The sequence below is a fragment of the Musca domestica genome, unplaced genomic scaffold (assembly GCF_030504385.1).
Source record: "Musca domestica strain aabys unplaced genomic scaffold, Musca_domestica.polishedcontigs.V.1.1 13, whole genome shotgun sequence".
NCBI lineage: Eukaryota > Metazoa > Arthropoda > Insecta > Diptera > Muscidae > Musca > Musca domestica.
In genome coordinates, this window is record NW_026712172.1 from 10,279,850 (window position 1) to 10,305,402 (window position 25,553).

Genomic DNA, 25,553 nt, shown 5'->3' on the forward strand with positions numbered 1-25,553 from the left:
TTACAACATTCAAATGCGAAACTTAAAAGACAAAAAATCGGAGAATAATGTAAAATCATCAATATAAGGAGGTACTATTAAATGGGGGCTATACCAAAATGTGGACCTGCACAGACAAACTTTTGCCTTAGGCAAACTTCAAATACCAAATTTTGAAACCATTCCGGTGAATAATATCGTAAACATTCTCAAAATACCGAGTAAAGGGAATTACAGTTATATGGCGTCTATACGAAGACGTGTACCTGCACAGACTATTTTCTGTCATAGGCTGTAGTATTCATTACGAACTTAAAATGCTAAAATTGAAACAATTCCGGTGAATTATGTTGCAAAAATCATCAAAATACCGAATATCGGGAGGTACCGTTATATGAGAGCTATACGAAGACGTGGACCTGTACAGACAAATTTCTGCCTTAGGCTGCAGCACCCTTTACCAACTTTAAATACGAATTTTGAAACAATTCCGGTAAATGATGTCGCTAGAATCATCAAAATACCGAATGTCGGGAGGTTCCGTTATATGGGGGCTATACAAACCTACATGGCCCATTTTCAATACCACAAGTCTTGCAGATATAATATACATTTGAGTAAAATTTTATCAATCCACTTCATTTCGTTCGGAATCTAGAGTGATTTCCACAGACGGATGGATATAGCTAAATCGATATAGAATTTTATGCTGATCTAGAATATATATGTTTCGTGGGGTCTAAAATGTATAGTTCGAGGTGTTACAAATGGAATGACAAACTTAATATGCCCTCCATGCTCTGGTGGAGGGTATAAAATAAGCAAAGAAGCAGTATCGTGGTTTTCTCGCCGGTAAGGGTAAGCTCAGTCGCAGACAGTTGTGCTGATAGGCATTTACGACTTTGACCACTTGTCAGTGAACGTGGTTTACAATGGTCGGGATGTAGTCGATTTGAAGATAATCGGAAACTCTGATGAATGAACGTCGGATTTTTGAGGATTTCGATGATGGTGTTCGGTTTGTAGACGACTGGAAGATAATCGGCAATTCTCATGGATGTGAGTAGTCAAGGATTACTATGTTTGGGATGTAGTCTATTTGAAAATAATCGGAAACTCTGATGAATGAACGTAGGGTGTCCTAGAATCGCGATGATGATGCTTGGTTTGTAGACGTCCACGTGGATGGACGTCGGGTGTCCTGGTATTGCGATGAAGATGATCGCATTGTACACGATTTGAAGATAATCGGGTACTCTCATAAATAGATATCGAGTGCCCGCGATTACGATGATGATCTTCGGGGTATAAACGATTTGAGGATGATCGGGAGCAATGGACAACGATAATGATATTCAGGTTGAAGATGATTTCGCTGTTTCTGTTTTAGACGATTTCGCTGTTCAAAAGGTTGACGATGCTGTTGTTCGAGCTATAATCGAGAATTCTGGCTTTCGTCTCGCGGGGTTCCACAATGATGATGCTCTGATTGTGGACAATTTCACAGCTTGGGTTATAATCGGAATCTCTGTCGAAAAAGCGTTAGGCACTCAGGTCTTCGGGTCGTATATGAGGATTAGATGATCGGGAACTTGGAGGTTAGTTAGTCGATCTACGATTTTTTTTAATGTTACTACTCTAGATTTCTGGTGTAAAATTGAGCCCAAAATTTATTTGGAGTAGTAAATCCGAAGACCCAGTGAGCTCAAAGTTCCTGTAGAATAGTGAGTACGAACCTACCATCCCTAAAGAAAGCCCGCAGCAGTACAATGCCTGATGTCTCAACCGAAACGGCAACTCCATACAGCGTGAGATGAAAAAACTGCAACCAACTTCAGACTGGTGTCATCTCTAAGCCTCGTCCGATAGCTGTTAAAATTATTCCAGTGACAGCTCATTATGATGGAATTCAAGCGTGATAGTGTCATTTCTTTATATTTGGCGTTAGGGCACTCCAGCGTTAAAATGTGAATAAATATTTTTTGTCTCGTGGTATCTCTCGCTCCCGCTATACTGGTAGAGTATCCCGACGTCAAGGAAGTGGACGGAAGACAGCAACATCAGCAGAAATGGTTCGAAAAGTAAAGAACCGACTTGATCGAAACCCGCGTTGCAGTGTCCGAAAAATTGCTCGTGAGCTGAACATATCGCAATATTCCATTCGGCAAATATTGAAAAATGAGCTCGGAATAGAGCCATTGAAATTCCAAATAGACTCAACAGCGCTAATGAGTTGCTACACTTGGCCGAAAGTGGTGAACTGCCGTTGTCCAGCAGTTTGTAAACAAACAAAATGATCGTGTTTACTTGCCGAAGAGGTCTGCTGAAAATGTGCACCTTCTGTTGGCTACCAGAACTCAAGCATCGGCAATGGTGATGGCGTGGGTCGCCATATCAGCCGATGCTCGCACTCCGCACATATTAATCGACCATGGCATCAGAATAAATGACGAATATTATCGCGAAAATATTCTGGAGGTGTATTAAAGCCTTTGGTACGCAAAACATTTTGTTCGCAGACCTTGGACATTCCATCAGGACTCAGCACCATCGCACAAAGGGCACCAAAATTTCCGGAAACCAATCCGTTGGAATATTGTGTCTGGATTATTTTGGAAAGAAAGGTTGGCACTAAAAAATACCAAAGTGTCGCTCACCTCAAGCAAGCGCTTCGCCGCTGAGCAACATTCGGTTAGCGTGTGACGGTTTCATTGGCAGTTTGAAGGCCATAATTCGAACAAATCTACACCTATTCTAAAATTTGATGCTATTTACGCCATTCTTTGCTTTCATTCAGCAAGTGTGTTTATCTCACCCTGTAGATTTCTGGTGGAAAATTGAGATCGAAATTCATGTGAAATAGTGCGCCCGAACCTAAAACCCTTAAGGCAAGCTCCCAGCAGTAACAAGACTGATATGTCAACCGAAATGACAACTCCATTTGTAACCGTAATAGCGAAGTGAATGAGAATTATTTCTCATGCGTTGTCGTGATAATGATGGAAAATGTATCGCTATGTCACGATAAGCTGTGCAAGCATTAAATATGGTGGTTGATTTATTCGATTAGGTACTTGGTGTCACTCTAATCTGGATACTTTACGTGTGGACTCAAAAGGGCCTGAGAAGTGAAAACAATATTTTTGTTTTAAGTATCCGAAGAATGGGGATGCATATAAGAGGAAGAAGAACAATGCGGCAATGTAGAATCAGTGCCTTTAAAATTTAGAATTTATTATTAATTTGTTATTTGCTTTATGGAAATTAACAATTTTGGTTTCCATTTGGACCCTGAGCCAGCCCTATTTTTTAGGATTTACCGATTAAGACCTTTTCATGTTTCTTTGAACTTTTTTTCAAAAAGTCCATTTGAATAATGCTTAAAGGCTACCTACCAGTTTTTATAAATGTTTTTTATTTAAATAAAAGTTATTCAATGTCGTTCATACATTAACATTGTGGCTGCCAGCATTTGAATGCTCCACACAAATCCATCAAAGCCTTGATATATACAACAATATATATTCATGTCCCCTGTGATATGCTTCAACTTGACAAAAAATGGGGAAAAAGAAAATCTGAATACAAGAAAATGCACTTTAATGGATGAAAATGTGAACAGCAAAAGTGCAGAAAGAGAAATGAAAACTCAATATCCCTGGCCTAGATTTTAGAGCTGTGAAATATAGCAAAAAAGGAAAATATGGAAAATGATTAAAGAAAAACTGAGATTGTGAGACATAATAAAATGTTCGATATTAAGAATAAATTTTATTCCAAAGATGATACATAGTATTGCATACTTTTGGGATATACATGTGAAATTAAATTCTTAATTAGAATTTTAAACATAGTTTGAGGATTAGACAAAATGTAAACATTTTTAATTAAAATGCACACTTTAAAGATATTTTTAAAATGACTGGAATATGTAATACTTTTTCTATATTTAATTCAAATCAATTCCTCAAAGGAGCATATGCCTCCTTCAATCACATTCCAGCTTACTCTATTTTTATAGCCTCCACCATAGTATGGAGAGTATATTAAGTTTGTCATTCCGTTTGTATGACCTCGAAATATACATTTTAGATCCCACGAAGTATATATATTCTTGATCATCATAAAATTCTATGTCGATTTAGCGATGTCCGTCCGTCTATCCGTCTGTAGAAATCATTCTAGCTTCCGAACGAAATGAAGTACTTCAGAACTTTTGGTATTGAAACTGGGCCATGTAGGTCTACGTTTTGGTATAGCCCCCGTATTATGGTACCTCCCTATTTTCGGTATTTTGGTGATTTAAGCGACATTATTCGCCGGAAATGTTTCAAATTTCGTATATGAAGTTCGCAATTGGATCTACATCCTATGACAGAAAATTGTCGGTGCAGATCCACGTCATGGTATTGTCCCCATATAACGCCTCCTCCAGATATTTGGTATTTTGATGATTTTAGTGACATCTATTACCGGAATTGTTTCAAATTTGGTATTTGAAGTTCGTAATGGATACTACAGCATATGGCAGAAAATTTGGTGTACAGGTCAACCTCTTAGTATAGCCCCCACATAGCGATACCTCCCAATATTCGTTGTTTTGATGATTTTAACAAAATAATTTACCGGAATTGTTTCAAATTTTATATTTGAAGTTCGTAATGGATACCACATCCTAAAACGGAAAATTTGCTATTCTGGTCCACCTCTTAGTTTAGCCCCCATATAACGGCACCTCCCGATATTGGGTATTTTGATGATTTAAGCGACATTATTCATCAGAATTGTTTCAAATTTGGTGTTTGAAGTTTGTAATGGATACTACAGCCTATGCTAGAAAATTGTCAGTACAGGTCCACGTTTTGGTATAGCCCCCATATAGTACCTACATTCGGTATTTTGATGATTTACCTTCATTATTCGCCGATTTTGTTTTTTTTTTTTTTTTTTTTTTGATGTTTCGCATTTGTATATTGTAATGGCTTATGACAAAACTTGCCTATGGAGGGTCCACGTCGTCGTAAAGACCCTAATATAACGGCTACATTCGGTATTTTTAAGATTTTAACGGAATTTTTAACTGATCTTATTGTTGTGAAAATTGCCAAATTCGTTCCAAATGGTAGAGGGTATTCAAAGTTTGGTCCGGCCGAACTTACAGTTTTTTTACTGGTTTTATATTAAATAATTCTATTCAAAAAACAGATTATAAATTGAAATGAATTTTAAATATTTTAAATATATTAAACTTTATTTCGAATAACTTGAAAATAACGTCTCACTTCAAATCCTTTCGGCTCGCCGGCATCATTTTAATTATTTTGTGTTCCTTACAGAAAGATATTTTGTTTTAATATCTAGCATAAATTATGGCATACTTTTAGGATTTTTCAACTCTTTTTCAATTTGCCAACACTGAAGTTACCCAAATTATACAATGACCAAAATATTTTACCAACATTCCCACCATTGTTTTTTTTTTCTCATTTTATGCTTCCAAATTCCATGAAGTGGAGCTCCAAAGTGCTTGGTTGCTAAAATCCAGTGCTACCCATTTAAAAGTGGGAGTTGTTGGTTGGTGAGGTGTTCCATTTTACTTTGGCTGTGTTACATGGCGTACATGTAATCTTCTTCTTCCTGGTTAATTTACATTTTAACCAAAACGAGAATAAACAAAACAGAAAAAAGTCCTGCTCCAATGTAGACCAACAAACCTCAAAGCGTATTCGGTCGTTGGTTCATATCCATTTTTTTTGTATAAGCCATTGTTTTTTGTGTTTTTATTTTTGAGACTGCTTTTTGGGTTTTTGGTTTTGTTTGTCGTTGTCCCCGTCTATCCGCCTGTCTGTCACCCAGGATACGGGAATTTGTGAACAACGGGGAAAAAATTAATGTCTGGCGGTTTTCTGTTTGTTTCCTCGTTTCCATTACAATTTGGCATAAAAGGGGTTTCAAGCTTTTAAGGAGGAACAAAAGCAGAGCATACTTTTAGGTTATTGTGCCCAACAAAACTTTGGAGACAATTACGATTTTAAACCAAGAGGTATTTGGTCGCGTTTTTCATTTGAATTTTTACTTCTGTGTTTTAATCACAGGGTTTGCTTTAAATGTATATCTTTCAAAGGTAGGAGAAGACCATTCTTATGTAAAGAAGACATTCGCTATGACCACTGTTTAGAATACAGTTTTTAAGGAGAATAGATACTGTAAAATCTTTTATAAACCGAAACATCTTCCGAAGATACATTTTCTGTCTGTAAGGATAATAAAACTTTTCAAATGTCCTCATTCAGGAGAAACTTTATAAAATGTGTATCTGAAGATGACCGTTTAACGGCTACCTAAGGAAAAAGCACCCCTTTAAAGTACTTTTATGATGAGAAAATCAAAAAGTCTTCAATGAACAGAATACCATAAAAAATGTTTTCTATAGAGAAAAGTCCATTGAAATTGCAGAAGAACTTTAATCGAGATATGCTTTAAATTATTGTATTGAGAGAATAGAAAACTTTTAAAATGTATTCAATTGAAAGGGAAGGTCTTCCCTCTTTAGAAGATTTGCCATTTATGGAAGATCACTTCACTTCACCTTCTATGGAGAGATAACCTACAAAAGGACTTATATTGATAGAACAGGAGTAGATGATGGGGAACTCGGAGGTTAGTTAGTCGGTCTTTGCCACGATCTACTATAATATTAACGTTGCTACTATAGATTTCTTGTGGAAAATTGAGCCCTATCCTACCACCTTTAAGGCAAACCCCCAGCAGTAGCAAGCCTGATATGTCAATCGAAACGACGACTCCATATGTCGCCACTATAGCTAAGTGAATGAGAATTATATCCCATGCATTCTCATGATAAGGATGGAAAATGTATCGCTATGCCACGATAAGCAGTGAAATCATTGAATATTGTGGTTGATTTGTTCGTTGGTCTATAGCGTTGCTTTAGTAACATAGAACAACTTGAAAAGTTCCTCCAGAAGAGAAGACCTTAACAAATCTCATATGATTATTTCCGTATGAGCTCTTTTAAGGTCTTCTTACAAGTTTTCTGTTCTGCTTTTCAAGGACTACAAGTTATTCTATGGAAGAAGGCATTTAATATGATGTCTTCGGAGAGATTGCTTAAAAAAATATTTCTGTAGAGAGAAGATTTTGAATTATATTCTGTGGACAGAAGACTATGAAAAAGACTAGTAAGAGATCATCATTTGGGGTGACTCCTAAGGAGTGATCACTTTTGAAAGGTCTTCTGGTAAAATGTGACATATTTTTCAAAGCTCCCTAATGGACAGAAGATTTATTAAAAGTCACCCATGACTTGATGGCGATATTAAGGCTTCTGTAAATGGTTGATCTGAAAAAGGTCTTCTTTTAATATTTCAGCTATACAAAATTTATTTTGCAGTAGCTTTTTTAGAAGAAATTAAAAATGGTGTTTCTCAATAGAATATCTTAAAAAGTGATAGGGGTTATTTTTCCAATGGAAGGTCTTTAAAATGTATAAATTGTCTAAAAACCCTTTCAAAGATCTTTTCCTATAATGGTAATTTAAAATCATTTTTTCAGAGTCGTAGGTTTTTTGAAATAGAATAACTTGAATTTTTTTTATATATATTATATATAGAGGTCCTTTAAAATGCCTTTTTATACCCTCCACCATATTATGGAGGGTATATGAATTTTGTCATTCCGTTTGTAACTCCTCGAAATACTCATGTCAGACCCAACAAAGTATATATATTCTTGATCAGCGTAAAATTCTAAGACGATTTAGCCATGTCTGCCTGTCTGTCTGTGTGTCTGTTGTAATCACGCTATCTTTCAAACAAATTGAGATAGAAGGCTAAAATTTTGCACACATGTATATTTTGCCAGTAGGCAGGTTAAGTTCGTGAATGGGCCATGTAGGTCTAAGTTATCATATATCCTCCATATAACGGTACCTCCCGATATTCTGTATTTTGATGATTTTAGCGACATTATTCACCGGAATTGTTTCAAATTTGGCATTTGAAGATCGTAATGGATACTACAGCCTATGACAGAAAATTGTCTGTGCAGGTCCACGTTTTGGTATAGCCCCCATATAACGTTACTAGCCGATATTCGGTATTTTGATGATTTTAGCGACATTATTTAACGGAATCTTTCCAAATTTGGTATTTGAAGTTCGTAATAGATACTGCAGCATAAAACAGAAAATGGGCCATGTAGGTCCACGTCTTCGTATAGCCCCCATATACCGTACCCCCCGATATTCGGTGTTTTGATGATTTTAGCTACATTATAAACAGATTTTTCTTCAAGTTTCGCATTAAAATATTGTAATAACTTATGACAAAAGTTGCCTATGCAGGTCCACGTCGTCGTATAGGCATTCGGTATTTTTAAGATTTTAACAGAATTTTTAACGGATTTTATTTTATTTTTTTTTTTTTTTGGAAATTGTAAATTTGTACCAAATGGTGGAGGGTATTAAAAGTTCGGCCCGGCCGAACTTACAGCTTTTTTACTTGTTTGTTTATATGACTGAAAATTATCGTTTTCTTTAGAAGATTGCGAAATGTCCTTTTTTTGAAGAATGCCTTCAAGGAAATTTTTTTCAATAGATGACTTTAAAAATTGAAAAGATTTTGTTTTATTGAAGACATTAAAGAGGTATATTTTCGATAGAAAAACATAAGGGATATTTTTATAGAGAAGGACTTTTAAAGCGTATGTTTAAGCGCTAGCAAGAACTGGGACAAGAGAATTGCTCTTTCACGTATGCAAGGAAAGCTTACCCCCAACGATGCGAGCTCTGCATTGTCTTTAACTTCAATAAGATCACTTGTTAACTAAAAATCAAAGGTCCTTAGTCAGTGGTCGTTCTAACCATCGAAAGATAATAAAGAATCTCAATTGTTCTTTTGACAATTCTAAAATATTGAGTTGTTCTTCTATTCCATAAACAATTTCATTGGAATACTTTTTAGAGGGAAATATTTCCACTATTGAAATATTTTCGAGGTTCACAGCAGATTTTCATCTAACCTGCATTCTTGATGGGAATACCCACATTTCTCATATTTATGTTATAAAATATACTCATATTTTTTATTAATATTAATAGATACTATGCAATAAAGCGTTAATTTCGCAACTTCCGAGGTGTAACCTAAAGTATGTTACACAAATCTTTAAGATAATGTGAAAAATACCTTTCCCTTTTAGGCTACCTCTTACCACCTTCACGAGGTTTACGCACAACTTTACGTTGAAACCAATAAATCTCAAGCCTAACAGCAAACTACAAAGTTTTTTTGACGCTTTGTTTCATATCTCTATTTGGTTGTCAGTTGCCGTTCTTATTTTGAGTGACAGTGGCAATTTATGACAGTGACAATGTAGACTCTAAGTTTTAATCGCACGTTTTTGATGGATCATTATTAAGATTCGACATTTTTGTCTCGTGAAAGGGTTGTTTCTGTGACAGCCATATTATGGGGAGGATGAAGTGGAAGAGTTCTGAAGTAAATTGGTTGCTACACAAAGATTCCGCATTAAAATGTCAATCAAAGTTGGTGGTTGTGTGACAAAGAAGATATGGAAGATTTTTTTTTTTCAAATATGGAGTAAAATCTGCCGACATTTTCAAAAGCCGACAGGGTTTAAAGAGGACATGTTTGGAGAAAGTGTTTGTCATTCTTTTCTAAATTAAGTGTTTTAAAAAATACTATTGAAAATAAATTGACACCAATTTCCATAAAGCCATACAATTTTCAATAACATTTCCACAGAATAAAAATTGAATTTTAAGTGGAAGAGCAGAGCTTAGTCTTCCTTCATGCCATTTGCTAAATAATAACAGAGTAGCAACCTTCACCTATAATCAAGTCTTAAAAAAATCATTTTCACAGCCTAAGAGCCAATAAACTGTTTTGGGGTTAAAATCTACAAGCCGACTACTATTAAATCAATTAGAATTTTTCCACAATCCAAACTGGCTATTGGACTATTAAATCAATTAGAATTTTTCCACAATCCAAACTGGCTATTGGACAGTGAAATTATGAGAAAATTTGCAGCGAATTCTGAACAAGTGCCAAACTTGTTGAAAATAAAAAAAAAGTTTTTTTTTTCTATAAACCAAAATGTATGACATTTCTACCTAGTACCTGTTAAGCATACAAGTTTCTATTATCAAGAGACTCACAATAAAATTTGGTCTAGAATATTTCATTCTTTGGAACTATGCGCAAAAAATGAAGTATCAGGGGAGATTTTGACTTAGAACTGAAAATTACAAAATTAGCAGTAAAAAAAATTAACACATTACAGGGTGAGATGAAAAAACTGCAACCAATTTCAGGCTGCTGTCATTTCTAAGCCACTCGTCCGACAGCTTATTATTCCAGTTATTGTTTACAAACGAGACTTTTCCAGAAAAAAAGTTATTCGTGATGGAATTCAAACGTGATAGTGTGATTTCTTTATATTTGGCTGTAAAACCACAAGTGGCTATCGTTAGAGTACTCCAGCATTTAAATGTGAATACATCTTTTGTGTCTCGTAACATCGCTCGTTACCGTGATACTGGTAACGTAGCCCGACGTCAAGGAAGTAGACGGAAGAAAACAACAACATCAGCAGAAATAGTTCGAAAAATAAAGAAACGACTTGATCGAAACCCGCGTCGCAGTAGCCGAAAAATGGCTCGTGAGCTGAATATATCGCAATATTCCATTTGGCAAGTATTGAAAAACGAGCCATTGAGATTCCAAAAAGTGCAAGAACATACACCGCAACAGAAAGAAAATAGACTCTAAAGAGTTGCTTCGCTTGGCCGAAAGTGGTGAACTGCTGAATTTGTTTTTCTCCGATGTCTCCAGCAGTTTGTAAACAAACAAAATGATCGTATTTACTTGCGAAAGAGGTCAGCTGAAAATCTTCACCTTCGGTTGGCCACCAGGACTCAAGCGCCGGCCATAGTGATGGTGTGGGCCGCCATAACAGCCGATGTTCACTCTCCGCTCATATTAATAAACCATGGTATCAGAATAAATGCCGAATATTATCGCGAAAATATTCTGGAGGGTATATTAAAGCCTTGAGCACGCAACCGTGGACATTCCAACAGGACTCAACACCACACAGCACGCGCCACCGTGTTACAAAACGAGGCTCCTCGCTTCATTTCCAGCGCACAATGGCCATCAAGATCTCTGGATACCAATCCTTTGGACTATTGTGTCTGGAGTATTTTGGAAAGCAAGGTTGGCATTAAAAAGACTAAAGTGTCGATCACCTCAAGCAAGCGCTTCGCCGGGAATGGGCCAAAATACTGCAAAACAACATTCGGGCAGTGTGTGACGGTTTCATTGGCCGTTTGAAGGCCATAATTCGACATAGTTTGCATTCATTCAATTAAATTAAAAAAATGTGAAAATTATGGCATTTTACTTTGTTGCAGTTTTTTATCTCAACCTGTATAGAAACCGTTGACCAATATGGACAATATTTTGACACTATTTGTAGAACACCTTATGAAGTACAAATACTAAATTTCACACAAATCCATTAGAAAATGTGGCTTAAATCGTCAAAATACGCTATAGGAAAACGTTGACCTATATATTCAATATGGTGCCACCAGATCTAGAGCCCATTACAAAATACATACACCAATTTTTAGACAAATCCATGGAAAAGCGTGGTAAAACAGTCAAAATACTGAATATCGGAAGGGCCATACGGAGGCTATACGAAAACAAGAATCTCCCATTACGAACTAAAATAAAAATTTTTAGACCAATCCATTGAAAAATGTGTGTCGGTTATACGGGGGCTATACGAAAACGTCAGCCGATATGTCTCATTTTCAATACCAACCTTCCAAGAAATTTTAGGTTCATGCATCAACTTGAAAAAATATAGAGGGAAAATTCATAAAAAGTATTTTTTTTTTTTTTTTTGGCAATATTGATGCAAATATTTTCTGAATTTACAATAAAAATAGTGATTAATTAAATTTGATGAAGAATAATTTTGCCTTTGTTGCCATCATTCTAAATGATGCTTTGTAGGAGAATTCTGCATAAACTCCTATAAATTTGGACTTTAACACTAAAATATATTTTTTTATGAGTTTTGCCTTATTAAGGCGAAGATCATATGTTTTATGATTTAAGTGTTTGTTTTCTCTTTCGAGACGAGCTGCAAATTTCAGATCATTAAGCTCGTCTCGAAAGAGATATTTTTTTATGTTTAAGAATTACTAACGTCTTGTTTAGATTCGATGTATTGTGGGATCTATATTAGAATTTTATGACAAATAAATTTGTAGAATATTTTGAATAAAGGAGTTTTAAGCCAACATACTTTTTAGGTGACTCACCTGCGGCTTTAAATTTTTGACCAAAAAAATATTGTCGAAGAGACTAAAGACCTAAAATTTAAGGATTCCAGGGAAGCTTATTCCGAAAAGTGTGAAAGAGGGAAAACTTGCCCTTCTCTTTTTAGGCCACTTTGCGATGTAACCTTTAAAACCGTCATTTCACGTTTAATCTTTTTAATATCTATAATCAGCTGGATTTTTCTGTAATTATCATTTCTGTTGTACATTGTTATATACTCTGCAATTTTATATAATATACTTAGAGTACAATTTTTCTGTACCTACTCCATAAATGTATTTTTTGTTGTGGGTACGCCTAAAGGTATGCTATGAAAACATTAAACACAGCTGTGAAGTGAAGTCGTTTTTTCTCGTTTCAGTTTAAAGTTGTTTAAGTGTTTGTTTTCTCTTTCGAAACGAGCTTAATGATCTGAAATTTGCAGTGAAAAGGAAAGCCAGATAGACACTATCACACACTCACCACTATGCGACGCGTTTCGCCGTTGGTTAAGCGGCTCATCAGGCATATTTGATGTGGATGATGGCTTACAAGGGCCGTTCTCTGGAAAGTAGTATATATTTCGAACTTATTGCAAATTAGCATATGCGAATTATACACTAGAAATTCTCCAGGTTCGACTCAAGTTCTATTGGCAGATCTTTTTCACAGCAACGTTTTGTTTTTGTAGTGATGGATTTTTTGTCCACAACAACTACATTGCTTCCAATGCATACACTTGTTTTAGTGCTGCTTTAGGAAGACGGGTTAATGGCTCTGAACGTAGAGACGGCAACTTCTAGTTGGCTGCACACAGAGGTCCGCGGTTCAAATCCCACAGCCATGCTCGGCTGAATTTTTGAGATTTGCCTTATTAAGGCGAAGATCATATGTTTTATGATTTAAGTGTTTGTTTTCTCTTTCGAGACGAGCTAAATGATCTGAAATTTGCAGTGAAAAGGAAAGCCAGATAGACACTATCACACACTCACCACTATGCGACGCGTTTCGCCGTTGGTTAAGCGGCTCATCAGGCATATTTGGTGTGGATGATGGCTTACAAGGGCCGTTCTAAATTTTCTGACATTTTCCAATGGCAGTTTTCTAGGATTTCCCTTTAATAAAGCATCTCCTAAAATCGTTATCAATTTTCTTCGAGAAAATGACTTTGTTTCCCCATCTTTTGACTTATTTCGTTCAAATTAAGCTGTGTTTTCAAGGATACGTGTGCCCTTTATCAATCAAATGACATTTTAACAAATGTGTACTTTCTCGTTACGTCTCATCAATTGTTGTTGTCGTTGGTATCAGTTTTTCCTAATGTCTTCTCTGATGCTCCCACATTTCTATCACTCACTCTCTCCCTGTTGGCCCCTTTAGTCTGTGGTTGTTGTTGGGTTGTTGCTTTTCCTGCAAATTGCCATGGTTTGAATGATGGCAGGGACCATGAGATCCGATGAATGGCATCCCATCCAGGGCGAATGAATGGTGCGTGTGAATGACATTTTGTTTTGCAAACGATTTTATTTCTATTTTATTACCCCCATTGAAGCTTTTGTCGATTCTTGCTGCTGGTACTTTGTGCAATTTATCTTTGTTTTTATTTTGTGTTTCTTTGCAGCTAGGATTTCGCAATTTGCTACCTTATCTTTTTTTTGCGAAGTCCTTCTCTTTTCCATGCAGGAAACCCATAGCAATTTTTGTTGAAATCCCAAAACGTTATCATCCAGCAATGTTAGATTGAGAGACATGTATTGGCAAAAGATTTCCTATTTGTTTAAAATCAATTTGCCGAACGCATCAATTGAAGGAAAAATTGTCATGGCCTTTTCCCATATTGGCTGAATTACATATACATACATACGCGTCTGTATCTCGTTTATCGTCAAAGGAGAATCTGTTCTGAAACTACTGAAGGGTTTTTTCTATTTCAGTACAAGGGAAACATATGCCACTCATAATGGAGGGATATGATCGAAACTGGAATGGTTTGTTTTTCCTTTTTCTTATCACAACTATTGATGGCCGAAAAATATGTTTGATTTTGACAAGCAACTAGCAGTTTTCATTTTTAGCCAAGTCGTTCGGATCAAAAAGGGCTATTGTTTGTAGGACAATAGCTTGGCTATATATTGTCTCAATAAAAATCTCTGCTTTTGACAGTTTTTGAATGTCTTGCGGCAAGTTGGCATAAAATAGATAAATAAAATTGAATGTTGAAAATTTGTTGCTGTTCAAATTAAATTTTACTGGACAAACCCGAAATTTAATACACCCCATTTTACTATGGGGCTCCATATTAAGTTTCCGTTTGTAAAGGAGGAAGAGGTCAGTATGCAGGGGGAGGAAGAGGTCAGTATGCATCGTGAGATGAAAAAACTGCAACCAACTTCAGACTGCTGTCATTTCTAAGCTACTCGTCCGACAGCTGTTAAAATTATTCCAGTGACAAATCATTATATTGTTTACAAGCACACAAAAGCATTTTGGTGAGAATTTTCAAGAACATAAGTTATTTGTGATTAAATTCAAGCGTGATGGTGTGATTTCTTTATATTTGGCTGGAAAACCACTAGTGGCTATCGTTAAAACCACTTTAAATGTGAATAAATCTTTTGTATCTCGTACCATCACTCCTTATCGTGATGCTGGTAGCGTAGCCCGACATCAAGGAAGTTGACGGAAGATCACACCAACATCAGCAGAAATGGTTCGAAATGTAAAGAAGCGACTTGATCAAACCCGCGTCGCAGTGGCCGAAAAATGGCTCGTGAGCTGAACATATCGCAATATCCCATTTGGCAAAGATTGTAAAATGAGCTCGGGGTAAAGCCATCAAAATTCCAAAAAGTGCAAGAACTAACACCGCAACAGAAAGAAAATATACTCAAAAGAGCTAAAGAGTTGCTTCGCTTGGCCGAAAGTGGTGAACTGCCGAATTTGAAATTTGTAAACAAACAAAATGATCGTGTTTACTTGCCAAAGAGATCAGTTGAAAATGTGCACCTTCGATTGGCCACCAGAATCGACCGCGGAATCAGAATAAATGGCGAATATCGCGAATATATTCTGGAAGCTGTATTAAAGCCTTGAGTACGCAACATTTTGGCCGCCGACATTGGACTTTCTAACAGGACTCAGCAGCATCGCACTCAGCATGCGCCACCCAAGAATGGTTATAAAATGAGGTTCCTCGCTTCATTTCCAGCCACAATGGCCACCAAAATCTCCGGATACCAATCCGTTGGAATATTGTGTCTGGAGCATTTTGGAAAATACCAAAGTGTTAATAACCTCAAGCAAGCGCTTCGCTGGGAATGAGCCGCAGAGCAACAATCGGGCAGAGTGTGAAGGTTTCATTGACCGTTTGAAGGCCATAATTCGTGCCAAAGGTGACCAATTCGAACAAATCTAAACTTATTCTAAAATTTGATGACGTTTGACTTTGTTGCAGTTTTTGTATCTCACCCTGTTTGTATCTCCACCTTATTTATTTCGAGGCCCTTGGCCACATTTTCCAATCAATTTAGTCTCTTTTTTATATAATATAAGTATAAGTAGTATAAAGGGTCCCAATATAAACCTTTATTTTATAATGGGGCCTAAAAATAAAAAAATTGTTTTGGGAATTAGAAATTTTTTTAAAGAGATCAGGACCAGGCAAATGAAGGCCTGTGTACTGTCGATAAGTGTAATTATTCCAGAACATACAATCCAAAAAAAAAAAAAAAAAAATTGAAACCAATATAATCCGAGAGTAACAAAATTGGGAGGACATAAAGAGCAACTCTATTTTAGCTGTTGCTCTACAGAGACTGAATGGCGGTTGCTCCAACTGTGATGTTTGTATATCTTCTTCATCATCCTTTAAATAACTCGTTACCGAACTCTGTTATGAGGCCAAAGACTCTGAAGTTGTGGACCTTTTATAACTTTCGAGTCGTTGTTCTCAGACTATAAAGAAAAAAGATCTTTTCAGTGACTTCTGTAGAGAAATGAGATATCCATCGTCCTTTGCAGATGGAATAATTTAAAAATATTCTGCAGATGGAAAAACTTTCAAAGATGTTCGATTATTCAATGGATGGGAGAACTTCTGCAGGTCTTCAATTTCTTAGGAAAAAACGGAAAAAAAACTAATACTATATTACTACCCTATAATCGGATTCAGAGTCCATTCCCCAACAGGGCTAATAGGGCTAATGAATATGGGAATATAAAAATTAATCACTATCGTTGGAATTGCCGAAAAATTACAGTTTGTTTTTTCCGAATTAATATTTTTTTTAGTAGTATATAAGTTCAATTAATCTAAAATTTGAACCATATAGATAAAGTCAGATCATATACTCTTTAATGGTTTCTGCTCTAGACCCAATTATATATACACCATTAAGTAAGTTTCATTACGTCGAAGGCTTCAGATATACATATAAAATATAATATACATTTCAATAAAAAAATTTCGTAACCCCCTAAATATACGCACTGCTCTATAATATCCCTCATCACCTATGACGTTTGAGAGTATATGTCTGTTATTCATCCATCCATCTACTCATTATTGTTGTTACTATATAGTTGTGGCACACTCGATGATATTCTTGTCAATATTGTTTGCAAAACAGACGTAAATATTTCACTCATTTTGTAGGCAGCAGATACAGTTGTATGCATGTACGGAGGTCGATATCATCATATATTCATTATGTCAACATAAAAACGTCAATATTCATTGCAGACAATGAGCAAAGATTTATCAACAATAGTTGTGTTCCAGAACCTGCAAATTAGTACTAATTAGCACTAATTCTGCTACAACGCGTTCCCGTACTCCAAAAACTAGCAAAACTTGCAGCTCTCTCGAGAAAAAAATGGCGCTGAGTGGTGCACATTTCTGCTTCTTTTAGCTACATGAATTTGGCCGAGCAGAAATGTGCATATTGTAAATTTGACATTTAATTGGCAGGGCTAACAAGGTTGAAAAATGTATTGATACATTTCAATAAAGAAAATGATCTTTTCTGTAAGGTTTCACCAGTCCGATTTAGGCTGTTTACTTTTGGAATTTTGAATTTTGACATTTTATCGCATTTCTGCTAATTTTACGTTCCCTTATTTTTTGAGCAAAACTAAATGAGAATGACATTTCGAACTGTTCTCTCTTCTGCTAGTTTTACTACTAAAAAAGTACTGGAACACAACTAATATATGTGTGAAAATAATTGTCAGTGTTAAATTGAATATGAGTGGGAATGTTAGTAAGAATTTAATCAGGATGTCCTTGAGAGGAAAATCTTAAAAATCCACAATTTTTGTTAAAAACAAAAAAGCAAAGGCTACGGACGTGCGGGCCGACCATGTAATACCCTACAACACCACAATATATTGGAAGTTGGAAGATTTCGTTTTAGAAATTACGCCATGGAGCCCTGCCCAAATGTTACCCTTGGGATTTTGGCCGGGGGCATTTGCCTAATATTTACGCACTCCGTAGTGTTGCTAAATATTCATAACAATTTCATACGAAAATTGTGATCTAGTTTACAGCTTAATATAATTCAATAGTCATCCAAAATGCTAGACTTCTTCCCTGCCTTAATTCTCTTTTCATGTAAAATTTCGTGTCGATTGGTTTTTAATTGTGACCTGTAAAGCGACTGCAAAGTCAGGAAAATTTTAGTCTTTTTTTGGTCCATTTGAACTCCATCTTCAAAAACAATAGGCTTTAATTCTGTCCCTAACCCAAAAACTATAATGAGATGTATTGCTATGCTCTTTAGAGATAAAAAAACTGCAACAATGTCAAACGCCATAATTTTTACATTTTTTTTTAATTTTATTGAATGAAAGCAAAAATATCGGAAATATCATTAAATTTTTGGAAAACTTATTCTAATTCTAGATTTGTTCGAATTGGTCACCTTTTGCACGAATTATGGCCTTCAAACGGCCTTCACACGCTGTCCGAATGTTGCTCTGCGATATTTTGGCCCATTCCCAGTTTCTTCAGGTAATCGACACTTAGTGCCAAACTTGCTTTCCAAAATACTCTAGACACAATAGTACAATCGATTAGTATCCGAAAATTTTGTTGGACATTATGCGATGGAAATAAAACGATGAGCCTACACCCTCCAGAATATTTTCGCGATAATATTCGGCATTTATTCTGATGCCACGGTCGAGCGGAGAGCGACCATCAGCTGTTATGGCAGCCCACACCATCACCATGGCCTACGCTTGAGTTCTGGTGGCCAACTGAAGACGATATATTCAGCTTAGGAGCAATTTTTCGGCCGCTGCGAAGCGGGTTTCGATCTGCTGATGTTGCTGTTTTCTTCTATCCAATTTCTTGACGTCGGGCAACGCTACACGGTAACAAGCGATGGTACGAGACACAAAAGATTTATTCACATTTAAATGCTGGAATGCTGTAACGATAGCCACTTGTGGTTTTCCAGCCAAATATAAAGAAATCGCACTATCACGCTTGAATTCCATCACGAATAACTTTTTTTCTAAAAAAACTGTCAGACTAGTGGCTTAGAAATGACAGTCAGAAGTGACCTTTTAATGTATTTTTGGTTTGGCCGGGATTAAAAATATTTGTGGTTATGTGGAAATTTTCTTTTTTTTTTTACATAAAAGTTATAGTTATTTTATAGTTTATATATATTGTCCGATGACCGTCCATTTCTAAACTCCAACGTCGTGCAAAATTCGATTTGTGTCGATTGGTTTATAATTGTGACCTCTAGAGCACCAGCAAAATCAGAAAATTTTTCTAAATATTTTGCGATCATCTCCAAAAACAATAGACTTCTATTCTGTCCCAGACCCCACCTCCATTTTTACTTTCGTGAGGATCGGGTCATAATTGCGACCTGTAGCGTGATTACAAATTTATATGGACGGAGGGACATAAATAGCTATATCGACTCAGCTCGGCGAGATAGAAAGATCCATATGTGGATTCCCATATCGGAGACAAATATTTCGAGGTGTTGCATAATGTTTGGCCCATTCAAACTTATAACACCTCCAGCACATTTTGTTGTAGGGTAAAAATATATTTTGAAATATGAGGATTCTGGTCGAGAAATTTTTAAAACATTTTTTATTATTCCAAAGAATCCAAAATTTTTTCAAACTATATTTTTAAGAGTCCAAGACATATATCATTATTTCCTAGAAATAGCAACGAATGTTTTTTTTTTTTTTCAAAACTTTTCTACAAATATTTTCTAAAAGTCCAAGAAGTTCCCGATTTTTTTCTTTTAATGACCCAAAAGGATTTTGGATCAACACGGAGTTTTTTTCGCCTTATGTGGGATCCAGGACTTTTTTGAAGTTTGGTTGGGTATGTGAAAAATATTGTCCACTTATATTTTGTTTTCCCACTACATCTAAGTTCAGTAGAAATTTATAATTTCTAATCTAAAAACATAATTTTCTTCACTTTCATTGCCTTGAAATGCCAGGATGTTTCTAGAACCATTCAACGCACCCTGAGCTCTGCATTGATTCAGTATATTCTAACTCCAAGCTTCTCCCATCCTCTCTTCTTTCCTTAATTCTTCTTGGTATCCCAAAAGTATGCTTTACTCTTTGTTTTACATCAGCTGACTTGTTATTATATTCTTTATTGCAAAGCATGATGGATTAGTTTCTTTTTTTTTGTCATTATGAGAAAACTTTTGTTGTTCTTCATTCAAACAACAGCGAGTCCCAACGACGCCATATTGTTCAAACTCAAAAAAATATTTCATTGTGAAATCTTGAAACTGTTGTGTTTCTAGCTTTCGATTTTTTATTATTTTCGTTAGCGAGGTCTTCTTGTGGAAACAGCACCTAAACAGAATCCATTGGCTTTATTGAGTCACAGGTGTGTGTTTTTCTCTAAAAAGGTAATGGCTTCTTTTTCATAAGTTCAGCACAGCACAGTTTAGAAAGGAACCCTTAACAATGTATTAGCAATGCATACAGGCACACAGACACACCAACGCAAACAAGTCAAAAGCTTAACGTTTAAGACTTATAACGTCAAAATGACCTTTTAACATTGAGTTATATTCAAAGTGCCCAGAAGCAGCAGCCGGCGTTGCAAATAGAATTCAAGGAGAAATTAAGCAACAACAAATAACAAAAGCAATAGCAACGAAGAAAACTTCTGGGAAACCAACAAAGCATTTTCAAAATGTAGAACACACATCTTAAATTATGGCAAAAGAAACGGAAACAAAGACATATTTTGCTTTTAGTGTTATGAAAAAAAACCTTAGCATATTAAAGCAGTTCCCCATGGCAGACTTGTCCTTAGTCAGGAATCAATAGGAAAATCGTAATGGCAGAGAAAATTCTGACCTTCAGCAGGTGTTAGTGACGAGTGCATGGTAATTACAGGAAAACCTTGACAGAAAATAACTAGACCTTGATGCACGATGGTGGATACATTTTCCCATGTTGGTGGATAACGTAATCCACGTTGGTGGATAAAATAATCCACGTCGATGTATAGAGTTATCTACATTGGTGGATAAAATTGCTCACATTGGTGAATAAAATTATCCACATTCCACGTTGTTGCAATTAATTATCCTCGTTTATGCATTACAATTATCCAAACTTGTCGAAATTGGTGGTTAATATTATCCACGTCAGTAAATAAAATTATACGAGTTGATGGATAAAATTATCCACGTTTGTGGATAAAATTATCCGTGTTGTTGGTGGAAAATTGCACACCGGAATAGCTTAAGGCCGAACTTTTAATACCCTTCACCGCTTTGAAGGAACTTGAAAAATTTCAAAACACTTCCAGAAACTACCGCTTAAAAGAAAACTGTTATATGAAGACTATACGAAGACGTGAGCCTGCTTACGACATTTTTATACCCTACAACACTATGTGTTGGGGGTATTATAAATTTGATTGGGCCAAAAATTATGTAACACCTTGAAATATTGATTTCTAACATAGGAAAGTATATATGGATCTTCCTATCTCGCCTGTCTTCCTATATCGTCTGTCCATGTTAATTTGTAATCACTCTACAGGTCGCAATTATGGCCCGATTCTCACGAAATTGAAAATGTAGGTGGGGTTAGGGTCAGAATAGAACCCAATTGCTTTTGGAGATGATCGCATAATATTTAGGGGTTGAAATGGACCAAAAACTGAAAAATTTCATGATTTTGCAGTTGCTCTACAGGTCGCTATTATAGACCAAACGACGCGAAAGTTAGTATGGGACTAGATCTTAGGGCTGGGCAGAAGTGTTCCAATTTTAATGGTCATCGGGTAATATTTAGTGGGTAAAATAGACCATAACATTTGTGTTAAATAAAAGTCAAATTTTTCATTTAACCCCGAAAGTTTTTAATCCCAGCGAAATCACAAATAGACGAACAGGTCAATCCTGACAATTTCGTAGATGCCGATACTAAATATATCGGATATATATAGCGAAATATATACAATGTGTATATACAAAGGAAGGGGATGTTTGGTAGATTGCTTTTATCTCAAGAATGGCTGGACCGATTTTGACAAATTTTGTCAATTCAGAATGCCCTCGTGGCACAAAAGAATAAAATCTAATAAAAACGTATAAACAGATGCCTATAATCATGTTTATATAGATTTGGTAGTATTTTGTGACATTTTTTAATTTTTTCATATTTTTTATCGCATGCGATTTTTCCAATTTACATTTTGTAATATTTTTTCACCTTACAACACAGGTTGGGGTTATTATATACAGATTACAATTATCGCCCGATCCTCACGAAAATTTTCATAAGGGTAGGATTAGGCTCAGAAGGGCTAGGCCTATTGTTTTTAAAGATTTCTGCAATATATTTAGGGGTTGAAATGGACCAACAACTAAAAATTTTCCTGATTTTGCAGCCACAAATAGAAAGCAAATGACACGACATTTCCATTCTAACCAAACGCTGAAAATAACTTACAGGCGAAATCCAAAATACATATAAGGCGAACTTCTGGTTTTTTATGCTGATTTCGTTGACGAATATAGCCAAAAAATCATAGAGAAGATCAGTCTAAATTTGACAATACAGTGCAACCTCTTGCATTTGGAGATGATCGCATTTCGGATGACCATTGGATTATACTTAGCTGTAAAATGGACCACAACAACTAGCAACAGACGGAGTGCGTCAATATTAGGCAAAGGAGTCTTTCAAAATGGATTTGGACATAAGGGTGCTTCTAACATATTGTAGTGTTGTAGGGTATCACATGGTCGGCCCCGCACGACTATAGCCTTTGCTTACTTGTTTGTAATAGGCTGTAGTACCCATTACGAACTGCAAATACCAAATTTGAAACAATTCCGGTGAATAATGTTGAACAAATCATAAAAAATACCGAGTATCGGGATGTATCGTTATATGGGGCCATACGAAGACGTGGACCAGCATACCAACAATTTCGTTATAGGCTGTAGCACCCATTAGGAACTTTAAATATGAAATTTTAAATAATTTCGGTAAATAATGACGCTAAAATCATCAAAATACCGAATATCGGAATGTATCGTTATCTGGAGAATATAGGAAAACGTGAACATACATACGAATTTTTTTTGTCTTAGGCTGTAGTACCCATTACGAACTTCAAATACGAAATTTGAAATAATTCCGGTAAATAATGTCGCTAAAATCATGAAAATACTGAATATCGGGAGGGACCGTTATATAGGGACTATGCAAAGACGTGGAGCAGCATACGAATTTTTTTTTTCGTAGGTTGTAGTAACCATTAAGATCCCCCAATACGAAATTTGAAACGATTCCGGTGAATAATGTTGCTGAAATCATCAAAATACCGAATATCGGGAGCTACCCTCATATGAGGGCTATATGGAGGTGTGGACCTGCATACAAAAATGTTTGTCTTTACGAGCTTTTAATATGAAATTTAAAATAATTCCGGTAAATACTGTCGCTAAAATCATGAAAATATTGAATATCGGGAGGTACGTTTATATAGGGGCTATACAAAAACGTGGACCGACATGGCCCATTTACGTACTTAACCTGCCACTGGTAAACTATGCATGTATGCAAAATTTTAGCCTTCTATCTCAATTCGTTCGAAAGATAGCGTGATTACAAGAGACAGACGGACAGACAGACGAACATGGCTAAATCGTCTAAGAATTTTACGCTGATCAGGATTATATATACTTTGTTGGGTCTAACATGAGTATTTCGAGGAGTTACAAACGGAATGACAAAATTAATATACCCTCCATAGTATGGTGGAGGGTATAAAAATGAAATAACTCCAGAGCCTAAATCGTGGTTCAGCTGGAAGATGCGAACACATATAAACAAACAAAAATGACCGAAAAGGCCTAATAGGGCTCATTTCAAAGCGTGGACCTACTTCATGTGACAATAATCCTTCCAATGAGAGCTCAAAATGCTAAATTCTTTGGGAGTACAATCAGTAAAATACCAAATTTAAAGGGTAAAAATAGAAATAGATCGAATGGGACTTTTAGTAAGAAAAGGATTTATATCCTTCCAGAAATTCTTCCCAAACATTCAAGATACCTTAAATCGTTTTTGCAGGTCTTGATATCGACCATAACTTACGGAAAAGGGTACAACCCGATTTCATATTTATCTAACCATCTATGATTTAAGCTATTTTTGGGGTCTTGGCCACTTTTGATATTTCTTTGCCCTTATTTGGCATTCAACAATTGATTTGGCTAAAAAATTGTAAATATGCTACCCTGGGGTAGGTAACCATCAAACAGATAATTGCCACGCTGATCCAGAATATACATACTTCGTAGGGTCGATTATAAATATTTCGAGGAGTTTCAAACGGAATGGCACGAATGGTGAAGGGTATACAAAATTTATTAAGGATAAAATATTCTCGTTTGTCGATTGTGGAACATATTATCCACGCTAGTGAAAAAAGGGTTCCACGTTGATGAGAAAAAAATCCACGATGTAGGATAAAATTATTAGAATATATAATAGATAATTTTATCCTCCGTTGTGGATAATTTCATGCACCAGCTCGGATTATTTTTTCATCAACCTGGATAATTTATCACCAAAGTGAATAATGTCTTGGATAATTCGTGGGTAGTTTTTTTTTTTTCACCAACTCCAATAAATTTATCCACCAATCTTAATATTGACTTTCCCATTATTTACCATCTCGGATAATTGCATGCACCAACACGTGGACAAACTATCCACAGACACACAAAATTGGCATCCTATTTGAAGACTTCATTGAGAATGTCCCAATCCATACTAAAGAGCATTGAATTTCTCTTAATTTGTGTTGGACAAAATTCGTCCCAACCAATCTTCATATTGACTTTTCCGAGTTTAAATATCTCTTTTATGTTGTTTTGATTTGAACACTTTTTATGCGATTTTTTACAACTTTAAGAACTTACAACACAAGCAGTAAACATAAATGAAAAAGGAACATCTGAGAACAGCATAAAAAGCACTTTAAGCGACAGTAAAGAGGGCGGCAAAATATTTACCACCTTCATATCTCGTTTGTTTTTGATATTTCATATTTTCTCATATTAGTGCCGTGTTTTTTCTATCTCCCTCTTTCCTTTTGCCACTTTCCAATGATGTTGCAATTCCATTTTAAGAATTTTATATCTCCCCCGCGTCTCGCCAAACGTGAGTTAGGGAAAACTCAGGACATGTTCTACAAAACTTAACAGGGCATAATGTCGGGCAAACGACGACAAAAACAAGGAGAATATATATATTTTTTTTTTTTTTGTTATAACGGCGATGCTAAATGTTGACAATAGCTGAACTGAAGTTGCAGAATAAGACAACCACACACAAACATACATACATTGGAAGAAAAAAAAAAATAAAGTCATCTGAAGACGTAAACAACATGTCAACACTTGTGTTTATGCGTTTCCGCTTTTTATAATGTCATTGACATGTATTTTTCTATTTTCATTTTGGCTTTTACACAGTTGCCGATTTAAGACATGCAGGTGAGATATGTCAGGTTGGAGAGGGAGAAGTTGGTGACAGCGTGTTACATGTTATGATGCTTATGATGATGGTGGTGACACGTTCATTTACTCGTATGAATATCTTCTGTCAGATATTCTCGGGTTGGTTGCCTTTCTCTCTGTCTGTCGGTAC

The 25,553-nt window shown here is 35.8% G+C and overlaps 1 protein-coding gene across 2 annotated transcripts in view; it reads right to left on the reverse strand.

The window, feature by feature from the left end:
- Nucleotides 1–25,553, reverse strand: part of LOC101890598 (uncharacterized protein CG43867) — a 526,338-nt gene that overhangs the window by 301,200 nt on the left and 199,585 nt on the right. The window lies entirely within an intron of this gene.